Below are 7,231 nucleotides of genomic sequence, written 5' to 3'. Positions count from 1 at the left end.
CCGTCGGGGAACACTTGGCACGTAGCGCCCCACGACACCGCACCTGCAGCGCTCGGCGCGGATGCCACGTAAAGCAGAAAGTCGGTGTTGTGGACGCCGTTGGTGACGTGCGCCTGTGGCACGTTGAATAAGCCACAGATTCTGCCGTTCCCGACCGCCACCGTCCAGTTACTCTGCACCTGCTTCACCCTCAGGCGATCCGTGTGCAGCCGCACCGCCTCGGGGAGGATCGAGTTGATCAGGATGTCGCGCTTCTCTTCCGTCAACATGTCGTCTTCGCTGCATTTTACATCTCCACTACCGTCGTTGATGCTCTCCTGCCCGTCCTGTGTGCAGTAGGGGTGGGGGTCCGTGAGATTATCCGTGGACACGGTGATGCGCAGTTCACCCCAGTCCTTGGAGCGCGTGACATTTAGCCCCGTGCTATACCGCAAAGCAGAGTTGACTTTGCCGCTCACAGAATCGAGGTCCAGAGCGGATGCGACAGATGGCAACCCGACGGCAGAGAGCGTGCCCAGGTTGTCGTGCTCTTGAGCCACCGACTGCAGCACGCGCTGCTGTATCTTGTCGTGGATGCAGCGGTGCCCGGTGGTCACGACACCCACCGGCTGTGCCCACACGGCAGCGGAGCCGGCCGCCAGTGCGAGACACGCCACTGCGGCGAGGCGCACCAGGCGTGCGGCGCCGCTACGCAACTGGTGCGTGCTACCCAAACAGTTGCGGGACATGCTGGCGGTGGGGTAGGTGGTGGAGGTATATAGGCGGGGGGGGGGGAAGGTGTAGGGTAAAGGCGAGTGAATGGGGAGGTGCTGCTCAGCGGGTATGTGCTGTGCTGTGTGCGCCTCTGTATGGGGGGGGAGGGGGGCGGTCAGTAAGAAAAGAGTGATTGAGAGTGCCGGTGATGGGCGCAGGATTGTGCAGTCTAGGGGAGCGGTGGGCGGTGGGGGGTGGGAGGGCAGATAGTGGGGGAGACGTGATGGGATGGGGATGGGGATGTGGAGTGGGGGATGGGTGGATGGTTCACATCATGCGCGTGGAGAGGGAGGGAGAGGGGGAAGGGCCGCCGGTGAGGGTCAGCGACGCGGAAGACAGCGAAACAGGCGGCAGCAAAATGGGAATCCCACCAGGGCCACACCGCCTGGAGTGGAGGGGAGGGGGGGAGGGAGGGGCCGGAGCCTTTGACAGGACGACACATGCAAGTCCACAAAACCACGTCTACACGCACACACAAATATGTAGACATCACCGAGTAGCACAAACAGCAGGTGGACAGAGGGCAACGTCTGTATGTGTGCGTGCCACGCGGCGGTGCTACGCAAAGCACCGTGCTGGCCACCTGCAGCTCTCCCAGGCGCTGGAGGATCACCTCTCCATCGTTTCGGTTCACGCAGAACATGCACGCCGCCACACAAGTAACCTGCTTTGACTGGTGGGAGGGAAGGACAGGCGAGGCGGTGGTGGTGGTGTGTTTCTACGGCCTGCTCCTCCTCCCCCTCCCACCCTCTCCCTCCAAAGGAGAGCGAGGGGGGGATGTTGGGTTGGGGAGTGTAACCGAGCCGGAGAGAAGCGAAACACACGGTCACATGTCGCCCGCTCTGTGTGGCGCTCGGCCGCGTTTATATCGCCGATGCGATTGTGGTGGGAGGAATGGAGCGGGGGACGGTCGTCGTGAGTACGCGACCAGGCAGGCAATCAGTCGTAAGCGAAGAGGCGGCTGTGCTGCGCAGCCCACCCTCTCCGTGCGTGGCACGAAGCAGCGGTGATGCCGGCACGAGGCGAGCCTGCGCCGCCGCCACAGCACTACTGCGCCCGCCCCCACCAGTGGACACTGTTTGTGCTACGTGACAGAAATAGGGAGAGGGGGAGGGCGGGAGGGAGTGAGAAAAGCGCAAGGAAAAAGAAGCCGTGCGAGACACCGAGTCACACGCTGAGTTGTATTTGGGGATGCGGTGAGAGGGAAGGGGGCCGTGCGCGGGTACAGAGTGAACTCTCACAGGTAACGGCGGTGTGATGGTGGGACGCCTACACCGGAGTCCGCTGACCTGACCACCTCGGCTCCACAACGGCACCTCCACGGAGCTCATGCACCGCCTAGTCAGCGCGGAGGGAGGGTCTGTGATGGTGGCCCAGGCGGCATGGCAAGGAAAACAACCGGGGGTATCCTTCTGTTTTATCATTTGAGGGGGAAGGGGGGAGGGGAGGGACCTCGGCGCATTGCACTGAGTCGGGCAGTCAACGGCTGAGGATGTCATACACTGCAGATGAAAGACAAAACGAGAGCATTGGGGGGCGAAGGAAACTGGGACCAGAGGTGCACCACACACGAGCACAAGCACGCACGGCGCATAATGATCAACTCGCAGATCACTCGTTCGCTGTGTATCCCGGCGTGCGTGCGTGTCTGTGTGTGTGGTGGGTGGGTGGGTGGGTGGCTGAGCCCGTCAGGGTGTGTCGGTGTCCCTGTTTGGTTCCGACACCGCACTGGTGACAACTGAGCCTGGAGGCACAGAGGGTGGAAAAGAGAACTGTCAAAGTTTGTTATAGTAACAGGAAGGGGGGAGGGGGGAGAGGAGGGACAAGGCGCTGGCACATGCACATTCATTCAGTCACACTCACACCATAGAGATGTGTAATGCAAAAGAGTAGTCGTACAACGATCCATCGTATCCGTGATAAAAACGCGTGTTCAGTGGCGGGTGGGAGGGGGAGGGAGCAGAGAGTATATAGGAAGGGGAGGGAGAGGGAATAGCGGGAGGCCATAGGACCAGAGGAGGCGCTCTCGCTTTGTATATAGCATCCACATCAATGGCCCTCCGTGTCCGCACCTCCACCCATCGCACCCGCCCTACACACGCGGATAACAATAAACCAAGTAAAATTGGGGGGGGGGAGGGAAGCAAGGGAAGCAAATAAACAACGAAAACAGTGGCTTGAAGGGGTGGGGGATGACGACGAGGCCACCGCCGCCCGAGTTGGAGGGGAGAAGGCGGTGTGCCTTTTTCAATGCATTTTGAATGGCACCGGCACCGTTAGCCACAACGGTGGGGTGGTGGTGGTGGTGGCCCGAATACACCAGAGATGTTGTGAGGTGAGTCGATTGTCAGGTGCAGCCTCAGAGGAGGGGCCCCTCTCAGACCTGTGCGCGCACCGCATGCCGTGCTTCTCTCTTCGCCAACGTACTCACGTCCCCGTATTTCATAACGTGGTCGGCAGACTCCTCACGATGGGGTATGGCGGAGTCGATGGTGTGTCCAGGGCTGTTCGGGTGTCGCTGGCACCAGTGGCGAGCTTCTTGCTCACCTGCCACACCCAAATCGCCGCACCTGGTCGGGTGCACGAAGTGCCACGCGGCTCGCATACACGAGCACACCGGAGTGGGGGGTGAGTGGGTGCGGTGTTGGTCACGATTGCTTCGTCCACTTCTCTAGCGCCTTCGATGGTCGGACGGGATAGCTATATATATTGCAAAGCTTTGCCAGTCACGCATGCTAGATGTGCGCACTGCTGTCCTGCCTTTGTATCCAGCGGCCCGTGGAAAAACACAACGTGGTGGCCTGACACTGAGCTGGCCGTCCCCGTGAAAACCCCCATCATCCATGTCATGGGGTAGGCCCCGGTAAAGTGTGAGGTCCACGTTGGGGCGTATCGAACGTGAGTCCACAACGGTCAGCGCGGTGCACCAGGGAGCCGTCGGCATGGGTGGTGCCGCACACGCTCCAGGTCTACACACAGAAAAGCCCAATCAGGATCACGGCTACAACTGCTGCTATGCCGGGTAGAAAGGCGCGCGCGTTGTGAACACCAGCTGCGCTATTGCCGGGAGAATGGCTGCTGTCACTACCACTGCTGCTGCTGGGACGTACATCACTTCCAGAGCTGCTGGCTGAGTGTTCCCGGTCCCCTTTGAAGTCCATCACCGCCTTCACGTTTCCCTGGCACACCTCAACGTACGGCGGGCACGTGATGTAGCCGCTGGCCTCGAAGGCGTCGCTGATATTGTCGAGTGTGATGTTGTGGCCCTCTGTACAGTTCACGTAGGATCTGCTGCCCTTCACCTGGACGCTGTACGTCTTCGTTGCGTTGTCGCACTTGACGTTGGCGCACGTGCCCAAGATGGGTCGGGTTTCCTTAGTGATGTTCATCGGCTTAAACGCCCCGTCGATGCAGCGCGCCGCGTCAGAGAAGACGTTGAAGGCACTCATGTAATACGGTGCGGTAGACGAGTTCTGGTTGCACGCACCGTCACGTTCGGGCTCCACATACGGGCACAAGTCCATGTAGATTAACCCTCCCCCCAGGCTTTCGTTGGTGAAGTACGGGTATTACTCATCCAGGGGGGTTTCATGAGGAGCGACATCGCATACGCCCATCTCGAGGCGGCTGGACGTGCAGCGGAGCATTTGAGTGTTGTTGCAGAACATCTGCGGCCACTGCGTGATGTTGTCCTTCATGCACGTGTTGTTGAGGAAGTCACACCCGGCGTTGCGGCCCCACGTCATCGCCTCGGCCTTGCTGAAGTCCGCCTTGTAGAAGCGCGTGTCCTCGAAGACGGCCATGGTCAGCGCGCTGTAGTAGCCGGCACCCACCTCAGGCGCCATGAGCTCGTCCTTGGCGTTGCGCATCGACAAGTGTGAATTCTCCCAGTCAACGTTGGGGCGGTTATTCATCTCCACGTACTCCAGTGTGGAGCAGTTGTAGTGCGTGCGCGCTTCCTCCACTGTCTTGCTGCCGTTGATCACAGTAAAGCTGTCGGACTTGCTGCGAATATTCTCGACGACTTTCGTGATGCCGGCCTTCTGGAAGAAGTCCTCGCTGAAGCCCAGCGCATGCGCGATCTGGTGTGCCACCGTGCGAATGACGCGTTGGTCATAGCGCGACACGATCTGGGCTGCGGGGACGTTGATGACGCCGACAGCCGGTTGACCGTTGGGGAACACTTGGCACGTAGCGCCCCACGACACCGCACCTGCAGCGCTCGGCGCGGATGCCACGTAAAGCAGAAAGTCGGTGTTGTGGACGCCGTTGGTGAGGTGCGTCTCAGGCACGTTGAATAAGCCACAGATTTTGCCGTTCCCGACCGCCACCGTCCAGTTACTCTGCACCTGCTTCACCTTCAGCCGATCCGTGTGCAGCCGCACCGCCTCGGGGAGGATCGAGTTGATCAGGATGTCGCGCTTCTCTTCCGTCAACATGTCGTCTTCGCTGCATTTTACATCTCCACTACCGTCGTTGATGCTCTCCTGCCCGTCCTGTGTGCAGTAGGGGTGGGGGTCCGTGAGATTAACCGTGGACACGGTGATGCGCAGCTCACCCCAGTCGTTGGAGCGCGTGACATTGAGCTCCGTGCTATACCGCAAAGCGAAGTCGACCGTGCCGCTCACAGAATCGAGGTCCAGAGCGGATGCGACAGATGGCAACCCGACGGCAGAGAGCGTGCCCAGGTTGTTGTGCTCTTGAGCCACCGACTGCAGCACGCGCTGCTGTACCTGGTCGTGGATGCAGCGGTGCCCGGTGGTCACGACACCCACCGGCTGTGCCCACACGACAGCGGAGCCGGCCGCCAGTGCGAGACACGTCACGGCGGCGAGGCGCACCAGGCGAGCGGTGCTGCTACGCAACTGGTGCTTGCGGCTGGGGTCGTGTGGTTGCATACTGGCGCTGAGAGGATGCCTGTAAAAAGTGAGGAGGTGTCGGCGTGGGAACGAGAGGGGAGGAGGCGCTGTCCAGCGAGTATGTGCTGTGCGTGCGTGCGTGCCTGTGTCTGACGCGCCGACCAGCGGTGCGGTGGCAAACAATGTAAACACAAAGGGGTGAGAGGCGGAGGGTTACGGGTGGTAGTTGCCGTGGGGTGGCAAAGGCCAGGGGGCGCGGGGGGTGGCAGGGAGGTGCGGTGGGGGCGGGTAGACGGCACACGGAGACCGAGTTCACGGCGACAATTGCCGGGTGAGCCGCCACCGCTGCACCAATCGTAACCCACAGCCGTCAGCCAGACTAAGGAAGGGAGGGTGGGTGGGATCACATTTAGTGAGTACTCCAGAAAGGTACGTTGGAAAACAGAAAAACGCAGGGACACAAAGCATCACCGCACACACGGCCGCACGCGTATGGTTGACGATCCACCGATACACAAGCCACCCCAACTGCTGCCGTCCACGCGCGTGTGCGTGTGCGTCTGTGCGCGCGTCCGGGGGTGTAGCGGTGTCCCTGATTAGTGTCGACAGCGCACTGGCGTCAAAAGAGGAAAAAGAAGCGAAGCCCAGATAAAAAGCGGGGCATGTGCGTTCCCATAATCGAACAGGGCACGGAGTACGGAGTGTGTGTGGGGGAGAGGAGGGGGGGTGTACTCACCAAGCCGCCCTTCGTCCCCTCCACTCTCTCTCCCTCCCCCTTTCTGTTCTCTAGAGGAAAACAGACAGACAGCCATCTGTCAAACACACAAAGCCCACAGAGAGATGTTCGCTGTGGATAATAAAAACAGAGCGAACGGAAGAAGACGCGTATAAGAAGGGAGGGGAGGAGGCGGAGAAGAAAAACATGAAAACAGCGCACGCAGAAGCCCAACAATAAAAAAGAACAAAATGAGAAATTCACCGCCATGACTGGGTGGAGTGGAGAGGGGTGTGGAGGGGAGGGGAGGGGAAGGGGGGGTTGGCGCAACTCCTCATCCCCCCCCTCCCGCTCAAACGAAGTGAGAGAGAAGAGGAGGGCAGAAAAGAAAGGAACAAAAAAGAGAAACCGAGTGAGTGTCCACAGACACATGAGATCAGCTCAAGACATCCACCGGCACAAACACTCAAAGCACAAGAAAAGAGGGGGAACACCCCCTGACATACGTCACGACACGTCCGGGCGTTAGGCCACACCAACATGCACACACACACACACACAGCCACCGCTCATGCAGCACTGCTGGCGCACGGCGGTGGCGGTTTTCTCTCTCACAGACGAAACCGTCGTCTCGCACATACTACGGCCCCTTCTCTCGTGCCTCTGTGTGTTTCCTCCGAGCATACGCGTAGCACCACGAGTACCAGACAGACAGCAGTGGCTCCCTCTCCCTCTTTGGCCACACGAGGCTCGTACCAGGGAGGGAGGGAAGGGGAAGGTGGAGGGAGGGGCTCCTTCTCCGGGGGACGAGGGCACCGGTGTCGATCGCATGATGAGCATGAGGGAACGAAGTGTAGTGCTTGAGGGCGTGGATCACACAAAACAAAGGAGGCATGGTCTCACC

Source organism: Porcisia hertigi (assembly GCF_017918235.1).
Source record: "Porcisia hertigi strain C119 chromosome Unknown contig_3, whole genome shotgun sequence".
Classification (NCBI taxonomy): Eukaryota; Euglenozoa; class Kinetoplastea; order Trypanosomatida; family Trypanosomatidae; genus Porcisia; species Porcisia hertigi.
Note: the sequence above shows the minus strand (reverse complement) of the source record.